Source organism: Triturus cristatus, chromosome 6, assembly GCF_964204655.1.
Source record: "Triturus cristatus chromosome 6, aTriCri1.1, whole genome shotgun sequence".
In the NCBI taxonomy this organism is placed as follows: domain Eukaryota; kingdom Metazoa; phylum Chordata; class Amphibia; order Caudata; family Salamandridae; genus Triturus; species Triturus cristatus.
The window spans coordinates 1,053,276,760-1,053,295,207 of NC_140589.1; the positions used below are offsets into that span (position 1 = coordinate 1,053,276,760).

At 39.8% G+C, this 18,448-nt stretch overlaps 1 protein-coding gene across 6 annotated transcripts in view; it reads left to right on the forward strand.

The window, feature by feature from the left end:
- TMEM200A (transmembrane protein 200A) overlaps positions 1 to 18,448 on the forward strand; it is a 531,959-nt gene that overhangs the window by 359,949 nt on the left and 153,562 nt on the right. For all 6 annotated transcript variants that reach the window (XR_014963077.1, XM_085611872.1, XM_085611873.1 and 3 more), the window contains one exon: positions 5,756 to 5,876. The gene's annotated coding sequence lies outside the window, so the exon portion shown is untranslated. The remainder of the gene's footprint in view (positions 1 to 5,755; positions 5,877 to 18,448) is intronic.

An 18,448-nucleotide genomic window follows, 5' to 3' on the forward strand; every position in this document is an offset into this window, starting at 1 on the left:
AAAAACCATAGGTTTCATACACGTTATAGTTAGGAATTAGCATTTAAAAACCTTAGAAATTCACTGAAAAAACCATAGGTTTCAGGGGTGTTATAGTTAGCTGTACATTTCCCTCATACTAAACCCTAGAAATTCCCCAGTTATAGTTAGTTCAGCTAACTAGAACTCGTGCCCCTGCAATGCACTGCTGATGACGTCACATATTACATCACTCATGACATGGTCAGTGACATCACTGAGGACATCACTGATGACATCTCAAATGACATCACTGATGACGTCATCCAGTGAGTGTGTGTTTCTGTAAAGTTTAAATATGTTTAATATATATAGGGAAAGGCCTATGGAAGAATGAGTGGGTGTATAAGTGTGTGAATGGATGATTTAGTAGGTGCGTGACTGACTCTATAAGTGAGTCATTAAACGTATCTTACTGCAGACTAGTGACTAAACTGTGTGAATGTCTGTATCTGTCTGTCTGTTGGTGTATAAGTGGCTGCATGGTTTTGTGAATAGCTATATGAGTGTCTATATGGGTTATTGATTGGTTGTCTGAGTATCTGTATGGGTGCCTGAGTGTTTGTGTGCGTAGGCTGTGTGTGACTCTGTGCATAGATGTGTGAGTGGGTGATTCTATGGGTACATGGTTTTAAGAGTGCATCTGTGATGAACTGTATAGTTGAGTGAGTGTATGCATGGGTGTGCTAGGGATTGAATGTATATCTCAGTGGTACATTTGTGACTAACTACATATGTTAAAGGCAGTATATATGCGTGTAAGAGTATATAAGTGGGTATATGTAAGAGTGTGTGATTGTGAGAGTGGCTGTATGGATAAGTGTGTGCTTGTATCAATGATTGTATAAGAGCGTAAGAATGTGGTACTATTTTTATGAGTAAGTGAACTTGTGTGTGTATAACTGTATAGGTGAGTAAATGGGAGTGTGATTAATTATTTGCATGACTGACTAGGTGTGTGAGTACCTCTATGGATGATTGGTGGTGTGTGAGTGTCTTTGTAGATGTATAAATGCATATGATAGTCCTGTACTGAGGTACTGTAAGTATGAGTGACTGTACATGTGAGTGAGTGGATGTGTGTGTAGACCTAAGAGTCAATGAGTGGGTATGTAGTTATTGGTATTGGAGTATATATGGTTTTGAGAATGGCCGTCTGAAATTTTGAGTGGGTGTATCAAGGGTTATATTAGGGTGTGAGAAGATGCACTAATTTATCACATAGATGATCTCATCAGTGATGTCATCAGTGATGTCACTGACCATGTCATGAGTGATGTAATATGTGACGTCATGAGCAGTGCATTGCAGGGGCGCGAGTTATAGTTAGGTGAACTAACTATAACGGGGGAATTTCTAGGGTTTTGTACGAGGGAAATGTCCAGCTAACTATAACACCCCTGAAACCTATGGTTTTTTCAGTGTATATACATATATATATACACACACACACACACACACACACGCAGGCACACACACACACACACACAACCACACACACACACACACACACACACAGAATAACCTAGCTTAAAGTACAGCAAAACTTAAAAGTCTGAGTTCATTTATTGCAGCTTAAAACTAGATATATCACCTTACTTATGCATACATATTTCCATGTACTTATTTATCGTTATATTTATTACTTTACTCCTAATTCAGCATCTCCAATGCACTACCCTATATCTCACCCCATACCTCTCGCAATATATTCCCTACCTCAACTCTCTGACTCATCCCAAACCTCAATCTACTACTGTCTCCAATGCACTACCCTATTTCTTACCCTTTACCTCTCTCAATATATCCTCCACCTCCACTCTCTGACTATGATCCCCAAAATAACCTTTTCTAGACTCTTTCCTACTCTAGCCTTACTATAATCCCCAAAATAACCCTTTCTAGACTCTTCCCCCCTCTTGCATCATCTCAAACCTTTTTTACTATTCAGTTCTCCCAAACAAGACTTTCTAAACCCCTCCTTGTGACTCTTCCCCCTACCAACCCCAAACCTGCTCCTGCTGCTATGATCTCCAAATAAACACTTTCTAGACCCTTCCCTCTTCTATCCCCCCACTTTCCTTTTCAACCCAAATAACAAACTCACATGTCCATTACTCGAATAAATATAATATTTCCCTATACTAACTCACCACTAATCCTTTTTGGGTTCCAGAGTAGCGTGATACTTGCCGAAGGGCGCTTTGATGCCTCGTCAGGAGCAGTAACGCTGTATAAATGCAATTACAATTTGTCCCAGGGAAAGGTGGCAACCCTAATTTCTGCCTTAAGGTATAGCCCACTAGATATTGATGAATCGCACTCTAGAACCATTATTCCAACTACCACTACTACAGCATTCTGATATGGAGCCCAATTCAGGATTACTCTGAAATAGCTCATTACGTGACTGGTTTGCCTGAAGGCTGACTACCAATAGAAGCAGTAATATCCACTAACTAACTGAGTATTGACCACAAGTTCTGGCAAACACATTTACTCATGAGTGTGGACTCCAAGCTCAGTGGCAGCCAGCTATCTGAGACAGCTAGGTGGAGAGGTTTACACTGCGCTTGACGGACTGCCAAAGTGACTTGTGCAGTGTAAACAGGTGAAGGGAGCACCACTACCCTGCTGCCAGCCAGCAGCAGTGATCCACCTCCGAAACACTGCTCGGGCTGAAAGCAGTAAAAAAGAAAACGGTAGTTCATTTTATTACTGTTTAATTTTTCACTTTTGTTGCACTGGCAGCAGGGGAGCAACACTCCTCCACCATAATGAGGGGGCCACCGCTGTCCAGCTTGTGCCCTCAATGGTGGTGCTCATTGCTGGTGGTGTAACAATGTCAAGCGCGCAATTCTCAGTGCAGATGACAGTCCTTCACATCCCTGCCTGCAGAGCCGCATCGCTCTCTGAATTGCAATGCAGTGACTACAGCAGGATGGTTTGGTTAGCCCACCACACAGGTGCTCGTCTGGGACACAAGTCTATATGCCCTCCATCTCAACACATGTGAAAGGCAGAGGTCAAAATGATTATTTTTATTCTCGCTTGGACACCTTCTTGGATGGCGGTAATCAGCCTGGGTATGGGGCCTTCTAAAGAAGGCAACCCAATCCCTGTCAGGACTTTACAATGTACAGCCCTATCAACATCAGTTCCAATAAGCATGACCTCCTCCGATGGTCACGCGTGGTAGGTTGAGGGAATAAAACAAAACTTCTGCCAACTGCCTATCTAATCCGTCAGCCACTGAGGCCCTGCATGGTCAGTGGGTTGACTCATTACAATTGACAAAACAACCACAGGTGCCGCTCCCAGATTTAAGTGAAGGGCTAGGCCAGATTTATTTGTTTTCATCACAAGTTCCTACACTTAAACAAAGACCACGTAGTACACTCACTGCTGGACAAGGCAGCTCTGTTTCATCTGCCTTGAATGGGGATAATTACTTTCCTTGGCCAACGGCGTGGAACATAAATGAATCTAGGGAAAATTATTAAATTAAGATTGAGGCGGCAATTTCTGTGAGAACAGAGCATGTCGTTGGCAGCACACTGCATCTGCTACTTTAAAGCATTACAGCCTCCTCTAATACTAGTGCGCTCCTCAGGATGGTCCCTGGGGTGCTAAAATGCTTGACCAATGCATTTCAGTGCGTTGATGCAGACCACCATACTGAAATGCATTAGTCTAACGCCTGATGCATGGTACTTGGCAGGGCTGTACAGAGTAGAGATCATTGCATATCCCTTTACCACAATCTCCTCAGGTGCAGGTTCCCCCAATGCCTGCTTCACATTACAAAAGAGAAATATTCACTGCTTAAAACCGATCTCAAGTGAACTCAAGGAACATTAATCACAGAATTATTCTTAAGTGTTACATAGTGTTAATATATATAATTTTTTTTGTTACCTTTATCAGTGTTTTACAAAAAAGCATTGCAAAGTCAATAGCCTATCGCTCACTTTATAAGGGGAGACCTAATGGCTTTGTTCCTGGGAGATAGAAATCTACTACAAAATAACCTAGGTCAGAGTCACTGGCTGTGGCCCTGAAAGAATAAAGACATGATTAGAATTCATGAAGTGCAGCCCTCTTCCTTCCTTCATCCTTCAATAATGTCTCTTTTGATCTTTGATTGGACCTATCCACCAATTTGCCGAACCCTACTTAGTCAGCCATACATTCAGCCTACCAGCCATATTCTGTTTGTAGATCCTTTTTGTATGCCAAGATAATGTTTGGTGGTAGTTGCTACTAATTCTTTATATTCCAAACACATCTTGTCTAGGGAGCGTGGATGATTGAGGTGCATGATGATGTTCTGCTTTTGTTATCAATAGAGAAAAGGCAACCCCCTCAGAAATAAAGAGATATAAATGATTGCATAGACGTGTAAACTTTTTCTGCATAAAAATGTGTTGCACTCTGGGTCTATGACTCATTATTACTTGCTTTCATAGCAACTATAAACCACCTTTCTCCTACTTTGCCTCTCTTGACACTCTCTTATGGATGTGGGTCTATCCTTTTTGGTGAAGAACACTGCCTAGTGGCATACCTGCAACTTTGATAGTTTGAATAATATTTTAGTCTTTTCTTCTTGGAGATGATGTAACATTTCTCCTGTGGGCCTTAAAGAAATCAATACCCAAGCGTAAAACCAACTAAACAAATATCTTTTTATCTTTATAGAAAAATTATCCCCCACCGACCTGCCCGTTACAAAATCACTAAGTAACAGGTCTTGAAGAAGATGGCACTTAAAGAGGATTAAGCCATCGAAACGCGCGTCGACCAGTCTGTATGACACGCCTCAGCGCTCAGCACAACATCAGAGGGTTGAGTTTCTCACCCCTGCTAGCCTGTCTTTGTGCATGCTGCCCAGTTCTGGGGTGTGTAGGATGTATGTGATGGATGTGAGGGAAACGAATGTGAAGTGTGCAGAGGTATAAATGGTTTGGGATTTTTTGAATTTTTTGAATTTTCTTGATTTTTTGTTTTTTTGACTAATGCTAATATTTGTATGTTTAATTTTTTGGAATTTTCTCGACATAAGTCTTGCCTTTCTAAATCTGTATATATATGTATAAATTGTCACATTTGTGCAAGATCTGGATTGTTTTGTATATCAAGAGTATCTTTCGGATGTTCTCTCTCTTTTACATAAAAAATGAAATTAATTGCATTTATATGCTAAAATGAAAGAAAAAAATAATAAATAAATGTATAAATAGACACAATGAATATGTGTATATAAGGGTGTTTTTTTGCTTGGTACATGTGAGCCTACAACAATTTTGATACAAAGAAATATAGGTCTAGACTAGAGGGATACTGTGCATTGTAGTTTTCTGTTTTAGTTATGCCAGGTATTCATTAAACCTATTGCCTTGACAAATTTGAGTTGGAGCAGCAGTTCAAGTGCCTGGCATCTTTTGTGAACCCATCTATCCTATTCCACATTTATGGCATCAATGAAAGTTCCTCCCACTTTTAAGGAGGAGTTGAGAATCATCTAACTTTGCTTACCCATACACACTTAAACTTACCTGTATTTACTTACCTTGATGATGTAAAGTTGGGCATATGGTAGAACACCACTAGAACAACAGTTAAACAGATTTAAACATTACCAGCTTATTATAATACTAATTACAATTAATTTTCTTTCAATTCCTAATACAGTTTGTCCTCACATGTACTCATCATCCATTTTGTACACTTTTAGGTTATATCAACCAAGTGATTACAGATACAAAATTGTCACCATCAAAATTCGCTCCCAATCCACCTGCATGCATTTGTGGGAAGCAAGTGTAAAGATTTCAATGCTGCTGGCAAGGAAGAAGGTAAGAAGTACCACTCAACATTCTTTTGTGGGCTGCAGATGTGGATACCTCTTAAATATGTTTTTTTCTTGTGTACTCCCCAAACATGGAAATTGTTTACAAATTTTCAGATTTTTGTCGTGGGCAGACGTTTTTGGAGGGAGGGTGAGACCTATTTTAATTAATTTCCTAATGCTGATTATTCTTTTGCTGTGTGTGTGTGTGTGTGTGTGTGTGTGTGTGTGTGTGTGTGTATATATATATATATTCACTGAAAAAACCATAGGTTTCAGGGGCGTTATAGTTAGGAATTGGCATTTAAAAAACCTTAGAAATTCACTGAAAAAACCATAGGTTTCTAGGGCGTTATAGTTAGCTGGACATTTCCCTCGTACAAAACCCTAGAAATTCCCCTGTTATAGTTAGTTCAGCTAACTATAACTCGCGCCCCCGCAATGCACTGCTGATGACGTCACATATTACATCACTCATGACATGGTCAGTGACATCACTGATGACATCTGAAATGACATCACTGATGACATCACTGATGACGTCATCCAGTGAGTCTTTGTTTCTGTAAAGTTTTCATATGTTTAATATATATATTGAAAGACCTGTTGAAGAATGAGTGGGTGTACAAGTGTGTGAATGGATGATTTTCTAGGTGCGTAACTGACTCTATAAGTGAGTCATTAAATGTATCTTACTGCAGACTAGTGACTAAACTGTGTGAATGTCTGTATGTGTCTGTGTGTTGGTGTATAAGTGGCTGCATGGTTTTGTGAATAGCTATATGAGTGTCTATATGGGTTATTGATTGGTTGTCTGAGTATCTGTATGGGTGCCTGAGTGTTTGTGTGCGTTGGCTGTGTGTGACTCTGTGCATAGATGTGTGAGTGGGTGATTCTATGGGTACATGGTTTTAAGAGTGCATCTGTGATGAACTGTATAGTTGAGCGAGTGTATGTAGGGTGTGCTAGGGATTGAATGTATATCTCAGTGGTACATTTGTGACTAACTACATATGTTAAAGGCAGTATATATGCGTGTAAGAGTATATAAGTGGGTATATGTAAGAGTGTGTGATTGTGAGAGTGGCTGTATGGATAAGTGTGTGCTTGTATCAATGATTGTATAAGAGCGTAAGAATGTGGTACTATTTTTATGAGTAAGTGAACTTGAGTGTGTATAACTGCATAGGTGAGTAAATGGGAGTGTAATTAATTATTTGCATGACTGACTAGGTGTGAGAGTACCTCTATGGATGATTGGTGGTGTGTGAGTGTCTTTGTAGGTGTATAAATGCATATGATAGTCTTGTACGGAGTGACTGTAAGTATGAGTGACTGTACAGGTGAATGAGTGGGGGTGTATGTAGACCTAAGAGTTAATGAGTGGGTATGTAGATATTGGTTTTTGAGTATCTATGGTTTTGAGAATGGAAGTCTGAAATTTTGAGTCGGTGTATCAAAGGTTACATTAGGGTGTGAGAAGATGCGGTAATTTATCACATGGATGACGTCATCAGTGATGTCACTGACCATGTCATGAGTGATGTAATATGTGACGTCATGAGCAGTGCATTGCAGGGGCGCGAGTTATAGTTAGCTGAACTAACTATAACAGGGGAATTTCTAGGGTTTTGTACGAGGGAAATGTCCAGCTAACTATAACGCCCCTGAAACCTATGTTTTTTTCAGTGAATTTCTAAGGTTTTTTAAATGCCAATTCCTAACTATAACGCCTCTGAAACCTATGGTTTTTTCAGTAAATTTCAAAGGTTTTTTAAATGCCAATTCCTAACTATAATGCCCCTCAAATCTATGGTTTTTTCAGTGAATTTCAAAGGTTTTTTAAATGCTAATTCCTATCTATAATTTATCTCTAAAGATATCATGAAAAGCATTCTTTTTTAAAAGTAGGGTGCACATTAGTTTTGTGGAAAAGCATCTTTGTGATTGGTTAAGAAAAAGCAGTTTCAACGTGGAGTACATATCATAGGATAAAATTTGCTCAGATCAACCACACCTGCTACTTGCATTTGGAAGGCACTGTTGGAACTTAAAACAATCATCAACTTTTAACCTGCACATGTCGTTAAATATTCAAGAAAATGTTACAAAAAAATATCGTTAAGTTTTAAAAAATGGATTAACTTTTAACCTGCACGTGTTGTAGAATGTTCTAGAAAGTGTGTTGATAGAATACGTTGCACTTCTGACTTCTATGTGTTGTTGAATATTTAAAAAACGGTTCATATGGAAAATTAAAAAGAAACCAATAGAGAAGTTTTCAAACCTAAAAGAATCAAGGAACTATTCTAATTTATTGTTTACATGTATTTATGTGTGCAGCAACAAAATTATAGGCACAACAGCACTAGGAAGAGGAAGAAGCAGGGAGTGGGGGGAGAGATGGGCAGAATGGCACACATGCGCAATTAAGTAGAACACACATATAGACTAACAATGTCCAAAATGAAACACACCAACAAGGAGCACAAGTCACACAACCCGCCAACATCACACCACTGACCAAGCATAGAAGTGAAAACCACGCTGCATTCATACAGAATGAGTACAAAGGCCAGTCGTTGGTGTTGTGGGATGTCTGCGACCGTGGTCATCATGGATGAGATGGCCAGCATGCGGCACATGGTCGAGTTCACTGTGTGTTATGTTGCCAAACGGCTGCTCCTCCCTCCCACGAGCCCCCACACTTTTGTACGGTGAGCTGTTGTATCTCGTGCACTCGTACGGCACGCCATTGTAATGCCTATTTGCGCATGTCCTGCTACATTCCAACTACAACATCACAGTGCCGTTTAGAGGTGGTGCATGCCACTTTACAACATCAACTGCTGCAGCTCTTGTAACAGGCCACACCAGAACACAGAGACACGCTTACCGCACTTCCTGTACACGGACATGTCCGAGACACACCGTTCCCCTTGCCGGATAGGCACACCCCTGCACTGGCCTGTGAACCCCAGACCAGCACACACCAGTTGTGCATGCATGAGGATGCGTACGTAGCTACACATCTAGGCTCACTGCCAACGCTGAGGTGACAGCATACTGTGATGTTGCAGGGCTCGTGCCTATCATGCTAAGACAATGACCACAGGGACACACTTACTATATGGGTTTGGGGGGCATTGGTGGTCCTGGAGTTGTTGCGATGAGTCTTCTGGCCCTCATGGGTATCCCTGTATCATGCTCATTGACTCTATGGCACCTGTGGGTGTTCTGGTGTGGCTCTTGGCTGTGTTCCCTTTCATGGTGCAGGTAGTTGTCCTGCTTAACACCAGCAGAAAGCAGGTGTAAAATCCCTGGTGCTAATGTGTCTTATCGCCGGAATTTGTTTCGCATTGCAATTACTGTGAAAGTTGTGATGTGATTTTTTTCGTGTGCAGAACATTTTACGAAGTGAGCAGTGTATCTCGTCAAGATCCAGCACCTGACGCACTATTCCCAATCAATATAAATACAATGAGATTTCTTAATAGATTTTGTGTGTACACTGTAAGTGCAGCCAATACCTCAGTGCAATACAATACAGGATTTTAGTATTTAGAATAAATCGCAAACGTGCACCTCATGTCTTTTTGCACGGGAACGGCTACTCTCTATTTCATTATCAGCACTTTAACGGAAGTAAAGTTCAGAAAAATCTAACCCACTATTCATAAGTTGGTGCAAACTGCAGATATCACTTGTATTCCAGCGATAAGTGCCCCAAAATTTAACACCATGGTGGACTCCATCAAATAACAGTAATAAGAACAAGAAAGTCACACAGCACTTAAGAGAACAACCAAGAACATTATTACATTTTTTTACAAACATTATTTTTTATAATAATAAATATATAAACGTTAAACTATTTTCAAACTTTATATTTTTATTAACATAAATATAAACAATAAACTAATAAACAAAATGTAACAACCATAATACAAAACAGCAAAGCGGAACACTCCTGTGGGAACCACGGATGTCGATGACAGACCTGCAAAATCAAAAAGATTGTTAAAAAAAAACCAACATGGTATTCTTAATAAAATACCACAAGAAACAAATCACAGATATATAAAATGTATACAGCTAACACAATTTTATAAGTTTAACTTACAAAAACTGTAATTGTTGCCGCTTTAAAATATTTACCGAATCTGAGGTTTTTTTTTTGCAGAAGGCACCACGCCCACAATGTTTTCCTTCAGTGGTGTGGAAATGTTTTACTTTTCCCAAGGGGCAAACAAAGATCAATGCCACCTTGGTCACATGCAAGATTTGCAAAAGAGTTCTGTTGCGAGGGGATCCTAACAAGAAATACTCGTACGGCACGGCAAGTATGATGAAACACCGAAGGACCCTTCATCCAAACAATCTTGCACAAGAAGAGTGCAAACGGATGAGAAACACTCCTATTCTGTATCTGTAAAAAAGAATCACAAATAAATGTATATTAATAACTTTCAAATTTATACTATTCCATTACTGTACAAACACATTTTATATAAAAACTGACTAAGAAACTATAGCCCTGAACCACAAGTGTGACGATCGATAAAACACTACATGCATAGTGCATACTACTTTGAAGCAGTTCATGCCCTAAAGCCTACCTCACTAAAAGACTACATGCTAACTGACTAAATGATTACAGTACTATAAGGAGACACACTGGGTGAGTGACAGGGTGTTTGCTAGAAGAGTATGAATACTAACTAGGGAATTCAAGGTGTGAAACACAACTGTGTAGGTGATTAGAGGACTGCATCAATACTGCATAGGCATTTAAAGCAGTCCATGTGCTAAGGCCTGGCTCACTGCATGACTACTTGGGTACTGACTGAATGATTAGACTACAACAAAGAGAGTGCCTAGGGGAATTTATTAGTGCTAGGCTTTTCGCACAGGGAATGGATTAGTACTTGGTACTGAATGACTCACTAGAGAAGTGCAAAGGCAGTCACAAGTGCTGGACTGTATGGATACTGACTAGGAAATTGAAAGTGTGAAAGACAAGTTTCTAGGTGGTTAGAAGACTGCATGCATAGTGCATAGGGGTTTGAAGCAGTCGATGTGCTAAGGCCTGGCTCAGTGTATGAATACTTAGGCACTGACTGAATTATTAGAGTACTGCAAAGATAGTATCTTGGTGAATTTATAAGTGTTTGGGTTTTAGCACAGTGAATGGATTAGTACATGATGCTGAATGGGTCAGTAGAGGACTGCAAAGGGAGTGACAGGGTATTTCCTGAAAGTGTATGGATACTGACTAGGGAATTGAAGGTGAGAAAGACAATTGTGTAGGTGGTTAGAGGACTGCATGTATAGTGGATAATGGTTTGAAGCAGTCCATATACTAAGGCCTGGGTCACTGAATGAGTACTTGGGTACTGACTGAATGATTAGAGTCCTGCAAGGAGAGTGCCTGGGTGAATTTATTAGGGTTTGGCGCAGTGAATGGATTAGTACATTATGCTGAATGGGTCACTAGAGGAGTGCAAATGGAGTGACAGGGTGTTTGCTGGAAGTGAACGGATACTGACTGGGGAATTGAAGGAGTGAAAGACAAGTGTGTAGGTGCTTAGAGGACTGCATGCATAGTGGATAGGGGTTTGAAGAAGTCCATATGCAAAGACCTGGCTCTGTGGAGGAATACTTAGGCAGTGACTGAATCATTAGAGTACTGGAAAGAGAGTGTCTGGGTGAATTTATAAGTGTTTGGGTTTTGGCACAGTGAATGGATTAGTACATTATGCTGAATGGGTCTCTAGAGGACTGCAAAGGAAGTGACAGGATGTTTCCTGGAAGTGTATGGATACTGACTAGGGAATTGAAGGTGTAAAAGACAAGTGTATAGTATGTTAGAACACTACATGCATACTGCATAGACATTTGAAGCAGTCTATTTGGTACTTAGATTCTGACTAAATAATCAGACTACTTCTAGGACAGTGCTTAGTTAAAACTTTTAAATTTTCAGTTCTGCCACAGTGAACAGAATAGTACATGGTACTACACCTTAGTGTCAAACCCTGACTCATTTTATCAATGCATAAGCAAAGACTAGCTTCTAATGCTACTAAAACTTGACAACATAACAGGTTTTAAATTAGTTATCTGTCAGCAAATACACGATGTTACCAAATGCCTCTCTCACAGTGGTTCTCAAATGCACACAGACTCACAGTGTGATTCTACACAACAACCACTATACCTAGAAGTTTACCAAAAATCATTCACTACTGTGGAAGTGGTAAGCGAACTGCACACAATCTTCATATTTCAGGACTGCACTTTTATGTCAAAGCCTGACTCATATAATCAAAGCATAAGCAAAGACTGACTTCTAATTCTACTAAAACTTCACAACATGACCGGTTTTAAAACGGGTATATGTCAGCAAATACACGATGTTACCAACTGCTTCTCTCACAATCCTTACCCAAATGCACACAGACTCACAGTGTGATTTTAGACAAGCAACACTATCCTAGGAGTTTACCAAAACGTATTCACTACTCTGGAAGAGTTAATGGTACTGCACACAATCTACATATTTAAGTACACCACATCAGTGTCAAAGCATGACTCATTTAATCAACGCATAAGCAAAGACTGGATGCTAATCCTACTAAAACTTCACAACATGACAGGTTTTAAAACAGTTATCTGTCAGCAAATACATGATGTTACCAAATGCTTCTCTCACAGTGATCCCAAATACACACTAACTCACAGTGTGATTCTAGACAAGCACCACTATCCCTATGAGTTTACCAAAACTCATTCACTACAGTGCAAGTGGTAAGGGAACTGCACACAATCTACATATTTCACAATTGCAATTTACTGTCAATGCCTGACTCATATAATGAAAGCATAAGCCATAACTGTCTTCTAATGCTACTAAAACTTGACAACATAACATGTTTTACAACACTTATCTGTCAGCAAATACACGATGTTACCAAACACTTCTCTCACAGTGGTTCCCAAATGCACACAGACTCACAGTGTGATTCTAGACAAACAACACTATCCCTAGGAGTTTATCAAAACTCATTCACTGCAGGGGAAGTGGTAAAGGAACTGCATACAATCTACATATTTCACGACTACACTTTAATATCAATGCCTGACTAATTTAATCCACGCATAAGCAAAGACTGGCTTCTAATGATACTAAAACTTCACAACAATACAGGTTTTAAAACAGTTATCTGTCAGCAAATACACGATGTTACCAAATGCTTCTCTCACAATCCTTACCCAAATGCACACAGACTCAGTGTTATTTTAGACTGGCAACACTATCCTAGAACTTTACCAAAACTCATTCACTTCTGTGGAAGGAGTAAGGGGACTGCACACAATCTACATATTTAAGTACAGCACATCAGTGTCAAGGCATGACTCATTTAATCAACATATAAGCAAAGAGTGGATTCTAATGCTACTAAAACTTCACAACATGACAGATTTTAAAACAGTTATCTGTCAACAAATACATGATGTTACCAAATGATTCTCTCACAGTGGTTCCCAAATGCACACAGACTCACAGTGTGATTCTAGACAAGCACCACTATCCCTATGAGTTTACCAAAACTCATTCACTACTCTGGAAGAGCTAATGGTACTGCACACAATCTACATATTTAAGTACACCACATCAGTGTCAAAGCATGACTCATTTAATCAACGCATAAGCAAAGACTGGATTCTAATCCTAGTAAAACTTCACAACATGACGGGTTTTAAAACAGGTATATGTCAGCAAATACACAATGTTACCAAATGCTTCTCTCACAATCCTTACCCAAATGCACACAGACTCACAGTGTGATTTTAGACAAGCAATACTACCTAGGAGTTTACCAAAACTCATTCACTACTCTGGAAGAGTTAATGGTACTGCACACAATCTACATATTTAAGTACACCACATCAGTGTCAAAGCATGACTCATTTAATCAACGCATAAGCAAAGACTGGATTCTAATCCTACTAAAACTTCACAACATGACAGGTTTTAAAACAGTTATCTGTCAGCAAATACATGATGTTACCAAATGCTTCTCTCACAGTGATCCCAAATACACACTAACTCACAGTGTGATTCTAGACAAGCACCACTATCCCTATGAGTTTACCAAAACTCATTCACTACAATGCAAGTGGTAAGCGAACTGCACACAATCTACATATTTCACAACTGCAATTTACTGTCAATGCCTGACTCATATAATGAAAGCATAAGCCATAACTGTCTTCTAATGCTACTAAAACTTGACAACATGACATGTTTTATAACACTTATCTGTCAGCAAATACACGATCTTACCAAACACTTCTCTCACAGTGGTTCCCAAATGCTCACAGACTCACAGTGTGATTCTAGACAAACCACACTATCCCTAGGAGTTTACCAAAACTCATTACTATGTCAGTAAATACACGATGTTACCAAATGCTTCTCTCACAATCCTTACCCAAATGCACACAGACTCACAGTGTGATTTTAGACAATCAACACTATCCTAGGACTTTACCAAAAATCATTCACTACTGTTGAAGGGGTAAGGGGACTGCACACAATGTACATATTTAAGAACAGCACATCAGTGTCAAGGCATGACTCATTTAATCAACATATAAGCAAAGACTGGATTCTAATGCTACTAAAACTTCACAACATGACAGATTTTAAAACAGTTATCTGTCAGCAAATACATGATTTAACCAAATGATTCTCTCACACTGATCCCAAATACACACAAACTCACAGTGTGATTCTAGACAAGCGCCACTATCCCTATCAGTTTACCAAAACTCATCCACTACAGTGCAAGTGGTAAGGGAACTGCACACAATCTACATATTTCCGGACTGCCCTTTTATGTCAAAGCCTGACTCATTTAATGAAAGCATAAGCCATAACTGTCTTCTAATGCTACTAAAACTTGACAACATAACATGTTTTAAAACAGTTATCTGTCAGCAAATACACGATGTTACCAAATGCTTCTCTCACAGTGGTTCCCAAATGCACACAGACTCACTGTGTGATTCTAGACAAACAACACTATCCCTTGCACTATATCAAAACCCATTTATTCATCTAGAAGTAGTACTACATTTTAGTATAGAAACATAACATAACTCATTTCACAAATTCATAAACAATGACTGGTTTCTAATTCTACCAAAATATAAAAACTGCACAGTTATCTGTCTACAAACACATGAAAAACACAAATGCCTATCACAGAATGGTTTCTACATGCACACACATTGTAGAGAAAAAAAGTACTCCCTACACTTTAGCAGGAAAAATACATTAGTCTGATTAAAATAGTCCACATACATCCCCATACAATTAAATAACTCATCTTTCAAGTTCTTTTGTAGATTAAGGAGTATATCAATCACTCACCATATTTTCTTGTACAGAATCTCTGCACTGTGCACCTCTCAGCAAAAGCAAAGAATGAAAATGTTTCCCTTTCATTTCCACACATATACATGTAAACATCAAATCACAATCCTTCCGCACATAAACTCAAAAGCAAACACACATTTCTATTGGTTAAACATTTCAACCCTTTCCAACTGAAATACATTTCAACCCTTCCCCCAATCTGCCTTCTGCCTGTTACCATAGAAACAGGTCATGGAACACTGCACTGAGCTCACAGGTCACAAGTTCAGCACACAATGTTCCTACACAAGACAGGAAGTGTGCTTGACTTTTCAACATATCAGCTTATCATATATAATGTTCCTTACAATCTGTTTTTGTTAACCAATAACAATCATTCCTTTAAAAAACAAAAATATACACCCTACCTTTCAGTGTAGAAAGTTGTTATACAACCAATGATTTCTTGTCGTTTTTCAAAAAACGTTGCCGTGGATCCGCGCACCCACTACGAGAGAAACCGTGCATCCAACGCGATGGGATGCGTGCACCGTTCGCGCATTTCGCTGCTTTTTTTTTTTTTAAAAAGGGGGTCCCAGGGGGTCCTTCTGGGTCCCCCTAAGCACTTCTAGAGGGTCAGAGTATTTCCACTCTGCCCCCTTTATATGTTTTACGCACTTATTCCCCTTGCTTCTTCAGCCTCGCTTCTACCGAGGCAGAAAATGGCCGCCAACAGTTCCTGGTTTCGAATGTAGAGAGACGCTCGACAGCCAATTAGCATTCAGCGCGCGATCGGGAGGGTGCGCGCTCCGTTCGGGGAGGGTTCGCGTACGGTGCAGGTAGGGTCCGCGGATCCTCCGCGGCCATAGATATCACTAACTTTTTTACCCTAATTTTCTCAGGAACTACTGAACAGATTCACACCAAATATGCAAAAGGCACGAGTCCGAACTGAGGACTACCTCTTTGCCAAATTTGGTGTAATTCCGTTCAGCGGTTCGGGCTGTAGCTGCGACAACAGATCCTATGGGAAATTGCATGGGGAAAACGTGTTTTGGGCCCCCCCCTTTTTCTTGGCCCCCGCTTGACGAATCACCACGAAACTTTCAGGGTAGGAGCGGAGCGGAGCTGGCCAAAAGTTTGGAGAATTTCGCAAAGATTCGTCAATCGGCGCCAAAGAAATTCCCAATAGAATGTTGCGGATTTCCTACATATAAAATATTTGTTTTATAACCTGCTGGCGGTTGCTAGTAGGTAGGTATAGTTAGAACCATGATTCAAAGAAAAAAACTTTTTTTAACTTGCCTATATCTTTGGCATCGTTTGATGAATCTTCATATGAAATTATCCAAAATAAGTGCCATAGTGAGTCTTGTTGTGCATGGAAAGTTTCAGGTGATCCGTCAAGCATGGGTCGAAAAAAATACAATATCACATGTTAATTCCCATAGGAGCATTGAACACGACTACAGCCCGAAACGCTGGACGGAATAACACAAAACTTGGTTGGAAGGTAGATTTCGGTTTGCAGTTCCTGCTTTAAGTTATTTGGTGTAATTCCGGTCAGCAGTTGTTGAGAAATTTAGGGGAAAGCAAATGAGGATATCTGGGTGAAGCCTTAGCACAGATCTCATGGTGAGATCTGATTGACTGTCAGCACTTCAACCAGAAACTGCTGGCAGCCATCTGGGGACCAATATACATGATAGCACCCCATTGAAATGCATTGTATTGAATGGCAGATTTTGAGTATCACAAAAAGGAGAAATCATTTGTCGATGGGACTGATGGAGCCTGGCCCCGTATGTTCTACATCTGGTCTAGAACCTCAAGCCGATGGTACATTTTCTCAGCATGAAAACGTGGAGGCAAGAGAAATCATTAACAATGTCAATCAATTCAATCACAGTTTCCCTAGACTCATAGTAACCACAGACTACTGAGTAAGGTTAGTTGATTTATTAGAAAGCCAAAAATAACCGAACATACAGACACCTCAAGAGGAGGGTGTAGGAATACATTGGGACCAACATAAAGCCAAATCTGTGAATAAGGTTGAGGTGGTACAACATGCACAAGACAATTATTCATGAATTAGGATGCAGAAAATCAGAAAACATAAGTCCAAGTTCCACTGCATTGAGGGTTGATGAAAATGTCCCTACACTAGCACTAACATGACATCCCTACCTAAGCAGTCTTCGGGGCAGGATAGGTTAAGGTGTCAGCCTGTGGAGTCCTCCTCAGAAGTCTCTCCACTTCAATGGGTCAGGTAGACAGAGCTCCCTCTAAGATGATTTCTCTCCAAAGGCAGAGAAGAAGTGGAGCTCTCTCCCTACTTGCAGTGTTCTAATATCACAGGTGTCTTTCCAGGATTCCTTTTCGGGTCACGCCATCCGATCAGGCCACATTCTCATAGGTGGTTTTCCACAGGATGGCGATGCTCCAGAACAGTAACAAGATGACCTTGATTCCCAGGCCTTCTCCATGAGAAAATACATCAGTTCCCCTTATCAACATTAACTCCCAATGTATCCTCTTTTCTCCTTGCCTAACTCCTAAAACAAAGGCATTATTCTAACTAACAAGGCCGTTTCTTTCACCTGCAACACAAGTGTAAGAAAGAGCAGAATCCAACATGCAAATTCAGACTATTAATTCTAATGCAAGAGCTTTCAGGGAAAATGCATTTCAGGCTCACAAGATTCAGCTAACAAGAGAAATGGAACATGAGGTTTACAAAGTTGTATAGGATTTAAGACACATTCAGTTATTATTCCTATCTACATATAAAAAACATGATTAATAAACACATTTCATAATACACGGTTGTCAGTTGCTCAACACGAGTGTTTCATTTAATGTTTTCTGCTGGTTACATTTGATTTTCCACATTAATTCTTCACGTATTTCTACATATTGGCCTTACACGTCACATTTATGTTATTACATTGCAAGATCCTAACACTTAGGTTAACACGACAAAAGATTATATGCTGATGCTCTCTACATTTCTGATTATAATGCACCCCTACAAATAATAATGGATTTTGCGCTACATGAGTACCATACTAATTTTAGGAATTGTGATGTGTTCTAAGGTAGGTTTACCCTGTGAAAAAGCATTCTGTAGGGAGTATATCAGTCATGTT